The following is an 8,239-nucleotide window of genomic DNA, read 5'->3' on the forward strand; positions in this document are numbered from 1 at the left end:
GTCAACATACTTACTTTGTATGAAAAAATGCGTAAAACCGCCAACAAAAAAAGAAAAAGAAAACCAAAAATAATGGTAAGCCTTAGCGACTTAAAATTGCACTTTATTATACTGAAATTTAACGAATTTTTTTAACAAATTTTACGGGGTAAAAATTTCGAGAAAATTATCCTACAAATTTGTGATGTTACTAAAATTATGCTGTTTCAGGGCTAATACATCTAGTATCATTGAAGAAGGCTTTAAGATCTGTTAGCTGTTGTGGAAAAAATTTGCAAAATCTTTTTATGTCCCATAATCGGCTATCATAAATATGGTCACCGTAACCATCGTGTGAGTCCAGAAAATGCTTCATTACGCTGATGCGTCACGTCACACATGTGTATTTACATATTTATATAAAAGAATATGCGGCACTCTCAAGTATGTACACGAACGTAGGCAAAGCTGAGCTTATTCAATTTACTCAGAACATGCAACGATGCATACCGCGTGTCAAGATAATGCAAAACCGCGTATGTGAAATTGCATAATATATTTTGTAGAGAGTAAAAAGACTCATGTTTCAAAATTTGTCCTTCTTTTATAAAGCATTCGCATTTCTCTCTAGCATATCTCAGGACGAATGGATTAGGCTTGAGCCAAGCGCTTCGGTGAGCAAATCCAAGTTTTGGCAAAAAAAAGTTAGTTACGCGGTTTTGCAGAACGACGATACGCGGTTTTGTACTTAAACGACGATAAACATATGTATGTATATATATATTTTTTTTTTTTGTATAGAAGAAACGTCTGCGATTTTTCTCCTACTTACTGACTGATTGGCGGACATCTATCTGAGTCGATAGTCGGCCGTTAAACGCGCTGGTTAAGAAGAGTGCTTCCACATTATTAGTCGCAAAACAAATAAAGCAACTGCTTTATGCTTTTCCAGTTTAATGTACGGGCGACTTATTTTTGGCGCGCATTTCTTCGAAGTCATAATTTTGCATTTTTAAATACAAGTTTCTCTATTTAAGAAATAGTTGCATAGATCTTAAGAGTGTTTGTGTGTTGGCGAACTTGGTTAATTTGTGTTCGGAGCGCGATCACGGAATTTTTTTATTTTTGAAATTTTTGGTTACAAGGCGTACAAAGAAAAGCCAGAAATTCGCAGAAGTACAAAATTACGAATTGTATATACTCGCTTTTGAGAAGTGATCTATTTATTTAGTGCTGAAATTTAAGTAAACATTTTAATTTTATTCTCGGTCCTCGATCCGAGTTTCGCCACGTAAATAATTCACACAATCGGAAGTAGTGAATTAATTGTGCACAGCTTGCAAACAACAAAAATTTAAAAACAAAGTAAGAAAGCAAACAATAACAAAAATAATAACAGATTAAAATAAAAAAAGTGCATGAGAATAACAATTGTTAATTAGTTACATAATTTTAAATGCTTTCTATGTATGTGGCGTGAGTTAGTTAAAAAGTGGTCTCCTTTCTGCTTAAAGTGCAAACAAAAGTATAAAGCTGTGATCACACGACTTGTGCATTTGGCTAAAAATGGTTCATATTCGTAGACAAACCATGCGATCGCTAAATTGTATAAGTTTAGCAGAATTGCTGTTTTGTTATTTATTTCGTGCTTGTGAAGTTTTAAATTTATTTTCAATTTTGGTTACATTTTAATAATTACAATGCTGACGTGAACATGTTGTAACCCATTTTGTAACGAACTGTGAATACCGTAAACCATAATAAACACATGTATCCATAAAATTATTTGGTAAAGCTTTTACTATTAAAAATGCCTATGGAAATTACTTCGGTTTGATTTGGAAACATATCCCAGAAGCAACTTTGTCAGAGCCTTCCCTTGATAAAGTATTACAGAACAGCTCAAACAACACTACGAACAGAGTGCTTCCAATGCTCTCTCTCTCCCTCGAGAAGTGAGTAGGCAACGCGTTAAGCAAATTATTTGGCATGAGCTACACAAGCTTGAAAATAAGTTTATTTGAACGATTGTAACAAATTTGATTCAAATAAAAATTTAGAAACACATTTACATGTTGTGGGTGTAGCTGAGTGCGCAGAGATATTAATTATTATTGATTAGCTTTTAAGGAGCCCGGGTTCGAATCTCGTTAAGGCAGAGTCACACGATCGGCCATTTACCCAAAAATGTGGTGCAAATCGTATCCCTGGGATCTACTGGGATATTATTATATGTATGTATTTAATTTTATTACTCACTGCAGGTACCCGCCCACGCCTTTCTAATATATGTACTTACTATACCAATGCTTGTGGGTGTACAATTTTTCTTTTTTTTCCAAAAACAAAAGTTGGCAATTCAATACAGTAAACATTATGAAATACCTATTTTGTGATTTGTTTTTTTATCGTTTAAACTAAAAATATTGGCGCATTTTCATAGTCAAAATAAAGTCGACTCGAAATTTAATCATAGCTTTGACAGATATTCCATTAAAAATTAAATAAGTGGCAACTCTGTTAAAATATGTTTACATTAAATCTCTCTCAAACAGCTGGCGTTAGATATATTATTGTTATATGTATTTCATTTGACTCAAAGATATGTATATATGTACATTTATTTAACAGCATATAGAAAGTTGGCAACCCTGTTTAAAAATATTTTATGTTATTTTCAAACAGGTGGCAACCTACAAAAAATATTTTCGGCTGTAAGCCTTCTTAAATTTCTTTCTTTTGGGGCCATATTACAATATTCACTTTATCTTATAAATTTACTTAAACTGCAATTTTCAAACAGGTGGCAACTCGCTGATTTTTTCCTTTCGATATTTTATATTAGACCCCGGTGAAACTGCATTCAATTCCATGCATTCGTTTTCGAGTGATGCGCGTACAAACATACAGGCAGACTGACAAAAATTTCAAAAAATTGTTGATTTGGCTTCTGTTGCTCTAATAAAGACCCCCATATCAATTTTTAATGTACAGACATCGGCCTGTTACAATTTCATTACATGTATAGATATTTTTCATAGGTCAATCGCATACTTGATTAATTTTAAATTTTGAGATGGGTGGCAGCCCTATGAAATGAAATATCTCGACTCCAGCGCCGCCTATCGAGTAAATTTTTGGAACGAAATAAATCTTCAACTAGAAACTGAATCGGCTGGTAAATACGATTTTTGGAAATATCAAACCCGTTAAGTTTTATTACCAAACGGTTAATGAATGTGGCAATATTTGCCACTTTACTGCTGTGGGCAAATCTGTAACAGCTCATTTGGATATTTAGTAGCCATATCGTCTGATCGCACATAGATATCAAACTGCCGAAGTGTGGAAAAATTTAAACTTGTCGTGTGATCCCTGCTTTAAACTGTACAGATTGGTACATCTTGACGGTTACAGATTGGGGCTGTTTGGAAATTTTTTTAATGAGTTGAACTCATTCTCGAAAAAATTTCTAGACAACATCACCGTGTGGCTGCCAAAATGTAAAAATCTGTATAGATCGTGTAATCCCAGCTTAAGAAACAAAACAAATCTCAAGTATAGCAAATATAAATACACGTGCGGTAATTTACAAACATAGTGATTTGTACATATACATATGCACATACAAACATAAATCATACAATTTAAATGTAAGTATGTTAAAGCAAGTGGCGCTAATTAAATTCAAACTGAAATGTAAAATCTCATGAACTAAATAAGTAGAGTAGGTTTGAGAAAACAAAATAAATTGCTTCAGCTATGATGTTGGCACACATCAGGCTTGAAATACTTTCTTTTTTCTTGACTAGTAGTACATATCGATGGCTGAGTGGAAGATCGACCTATCTCGGCAGCCAGTTCATAAACGACCTATCTCAGAAAACTTTCCAAGAACGCCCTACTTCAAAATTGGATTGAAAAACGCCCTATTTCAGAATTTTATTAAAAAATACCCTATCTCAGATTTTGGTTCAATAACGCCCCATCTCAGCTGCCGATTCAAAAACGCTCTATCTCAGCACATTTTCAATATATTTTTAGCTGAGATACGGCGTTTTTAAACCGAATTCTGAGATAGGGCGTTATTCAACCAAATTCTGAAGTATGGTGTTCTTGAAAAAGTTTTCTGTGATAGCGCATTTTCGAACTAGATAGGCTGATCTTCCACTAAGTGACGATATATTAAACAGTATGAGCTTTTTTGTTCTGTAACCCTTTGAAGAACTAACTAGGAAGAAAAAATGACGTGCGCCTTAATCAGTCTAGATTAAGTAAGGTTGGGATGAATTAGCTACCAGTGACCCATCAGCACCACCAAGCTTAGGTATTTATGGTACCGTTTTGATGCCACGCGTGTTGTGAAAACTTCCCTCAAACCATCCTGTGGAGTCTGCGAAACCTAATAGTTCCAGTATTCCTACTTCGGCTATGTAGGTCACTGGATCTTCACGGCGATAGTCAGACCGCCACTGTTGGAGAAGAGACCATTTCCTAAGAGAATACAAAGTGTACATAGACTATCAATGATCGACATGACAGGTGAAGTCAGGGCTACACCAACGGCAGTAAAAACTGCCGTCAGACTTTATGCTACTGATCAGTTTGTGTGCAGGTCTTACGGTCACAGTACCATAGCGTCAACTATACTTGGACGGATTAACTATGTGATCCCGGATCTGCACTTCAGAACGAACTTCGAAGCCACTATAGAGGTCGAAGGCTAGCGTGGGGCATGAGAAGTCCTACCGTAGGGGCAGCAGTCGCGGAGCTCGGCAACGACAAATACTATAAGCTGCCAAACTACTGCAGGAGGCCGGCGGAGCCACTAAACAATAACAGGTGCCGCAAGCTTTCTTCTGGCTCTTTTTCATTTCTGCATAAGTCCTTATCGGGAACCCCAAATCTCTTTGATGGCAAAATGGCCTGCTGGCAGTACGAAGAGACCTTTTCCATATATCACTTGCTAGGTAAAGAGATACATAGATCCCTTAGAATAAGCTTGTAAACAGCTGGTGGCATGCCTAAACGCTTCCAGAATTACAAAAGTGGAACGGTTGTGCCTTATTTTGGTAGTTTGCTGTCGTTGCCTGGCATTTTCCGGTGCCCCGGAACTCACACCAAGTAAAAAGCAAACTGCTCATACATCTCAGCCACGGCTTTTGAATTGCATGTGCCCAAGTCAAGTGCATTGGGTGCTGCCTGACTGTGTGTGTTGATGGGGATTTTCTTACATATGAAAAACGCTGCAGTGGCCGGGTAGGCGAAATGATTTTTTCAAGCCCCAACTGTGCTGCGAAGACTTTACCTCCTAGTTTTGAAACATCGGCGCAAAAGTGGAGTGATCCATTTTCTTCGCTTGGATGCAGCTGAAACTTTAACGATAATAAGAACCTGACCCAGAAAAAAATAAAAATTTGTTTTGCACAATTTTAATGACCGGCAATATTTTTGCTTCATATGCAAATGTGAAAAATAAAATAAAAATTTTATTTGTTTAACAGCCGCAACAAATCTTATTGCCCACTTTACATAAACATTTGCAAGGCAACGTGCCTTAAATGAAAAAAAATGCTTAGATTATTTGAATATTCGTCGAATGGTTTGAACAACAAAAGTTCACTGTAGCTAATAGGCGTGTCAGTAAGTAAGTAAGCGAAAAGCTAGTCAATTTACAATTTACACAATTTTCCAAGGAAATTCAATTTTCATAATTCATTTAGACTGTCGATTGAACGCACGCCACTACCACTTTCACAGCAGAGATCACGAGGGTGTGGATGGGAGAAGTCATACAATACATACATATGTACTACATTAAGCTGCATCACCAAAAAAAGTTGCGGTTTTCCCGCCGGGATTACAAAATTTATTATATTTTAAGACGTCCACCAAAATATTTCGGAAAAATATTAAGATTTAAGTAATCTGGACCGATTTGAAAATATGTACCTTCAAAAATGCAGTTTCTTATGAATAAATATAGTTTCTTAAAGAACTTCTTGACAAAACAGGTTAGGCTTAAAAAATCTGCATAAAAATATTTAAAAATCTTTTCAACGGAATCGTAATAATGAGATTTTTGGTGCTGTTTTTTTTACTTTTTTCAAAGTTGGATTTACGAAAAACTTTAATAACTGGGCCAAACTATTCTGGTTTAGGCTTATGGGATCTCGATAGAAATATATTTTTCCACTATTTTTATTTATGTGCAAAAAAGTCATTCGTGTCCCATTGTTTTTTTTTCAAATACCAACACATCTTAATTCAACTTTGAATGTGCTTATTAGCAGAGAAATAAAAAGGGCGAGAAAATACCTTTCCAATGATACCTCACAAGTCTAAATCGGAAGAGTTTCCGTTATTAAAGTTTTTCTGATACTAATCTTTGAAAAAAGTTAAGAAAACAGCATAATCTCATTATTATGATTCCGTTCAAAATTTGTTTATATATATATTTTTTTTAATATTTTTATGTAAATTTTTTAAGCTTAAACTGTTTTGTCATTTGAGGGAATTTTTTCGAAAAAAAATATCTTTAAAAAACAATTTTTATTCATAAAAAACTCTATTTTTGGAGGTATTTTCAAATCGGCCCAGCTCGCTTAAATCTTAATATTTTTCCGAAATATTTTGGTGGACGTCTTACCGTACCGATTTTATTTTTTGTATGGGGAGTGTTGCAGTCTAATGTACATACATACATACCTTTTAAAAAGAGACGTATGCAAACTCCTATGAGAAAACACATAGCGTTATGTGGGACAGTAGCATGAATACCGCACGTTGAGTGTTAAGGTTTCCTAGAAGCCTATCGATGAGCGTTGGGTGCTGCTTCCTTTCAAGGCGTCTGTCTGTCTTTTTTGATGTGGAAAGACAATTTTGAATGAAAAACTTTGGTACGCAAATTGTGTTTGCGTAATTTTCTTTTGCTTTGATCACAATGTTGGCTATTTTAGCGACACGTTTAATGGCAAGCGCATATGCCTTTCTTGCTTTTTTGACACTTGTCACGATGCTGTTGAGTTGCACTTCAACTTCATTGCCACCACACACAAACGCATTTTAGCTGTATGTTAGTCTGTTCGGTTCATATAAATTCAATTAACCACTGTCAATTAAATCAAAAAGCTGTCATAATTGACGACTTCTGCTTCTACTTCTTCTATTTATGTACAAGCTTCTTCTTTGGAGGAAGTGCGTAGAATGGCTTGGAGTGTAGCTAAAATGAACTTTTGTATAGTTGCTCTAGAGTGTAATTGAATTTTATTAATTTATATGAAATTTTAGTTTGCAGAAAATTTCTTGTGTATGTTGATTGCTTGAAGTTTCTTAATTTTAAGAAAGATTTTAAATTATTTCTGTAGAAGAACAACACGGAAATTTTAATAAAAATTTAAATATGATCTGACTTGGAAAACACACGTAGACTTGAAGCTGTAACGAGCGCTGAAAGATTACGGAGAACATTTAGTAAGACTTGGAGCCTGAAAATGGCTATGTTACTTTGAGTGTACATAGTTTGTTTAGTCAGCCCGATCGTCACATATTCGTCTGATGGTCAAAACCACAGTTTCTGTATTTAAAGGTCTGCAAAGGAGTGTGGGTATCAGCCATGGAAAATCATAATTTACAAGATCATTACTTTTTTTTTTTTTCGATCAAGAATATTCGTAAAATTTGGATAATTATTTGTTTTTCGGTTATCTAAACCCATTAGGATGGAGACTGCGTTTTTGTGACCGATTTATATCATTTATTTTCTAAAAAATTTAATATGAAAGGAACGGTTATGAATCAGAAAAAACGATAAAAAATTTACCGAAAAAGTAAAAATCCAAAAATAACGAATATTCTTCATTGAACAAATAAAAATCATTTGAAATTAGAATTTTTGTTATTAAGATTAATAGATTAAGATTAAGATCAAAACCTAGATTGAGAATGAAATTAAAGTAGAGATTAAGACTAAGATTGAGATTGAGAATGAGATTGAAACGAAGATTAACATAAAGACTAGGATTGAGATTGAGATTATGATAACTTTTAATTATGATACAGAAATATAATCCTAACATGCTTATACGTCTAATAAGAAGAAAAATAAGTTTCATTTCAGTCGCAGGTGGCATCCACGCACAATATTTTTTTCGACTTATCACAATTTTAATTTAAAAATGTCGTTAGAAAGCCACCAGAGCTGAAGCTGAGGTGGTGCTGTGATTGTTTATTCGCACTTTTTATGTGATTATACATATAT

General features: G+C 34.6%; 1 protein-coding gene across 1 annotated transcript in view; it reads left to right on the top strand.

The window, feature by feature from the left end:
* The first annotated feature begins 845 nt into the window (after positions 1–845).
* Positions 846–8,239, top strand: part of LOC118744668 (synaptic vesicular amine transporter) — a 130,645-nt gene continuing 123,251 nt past the window's right edge. The window contains 1 exon segment of the mRNA XM_036477843.1: positions 846–1,344. The gene's annotated coding sequence lies outside the window, so the exon portion shown is untranslated.

Source organism: Rhagoletis pomonella, unplaced genomic scaffold (genome assembly GCF_013731165.1).
Source record: "Rhagoletis pomonella isolate Grant_MI unplaced genomic scaffold, Rhpom_1.0 Rhpom_scaffold_00008, whole genome shotgun sequence".
NCBI classification, from domain to species: Eukaryota; Metazoa; Arthropoda; class Insecta; order Diptera; family Tephritidae; genus Rhagoletis; species Rhagoletis pomonella.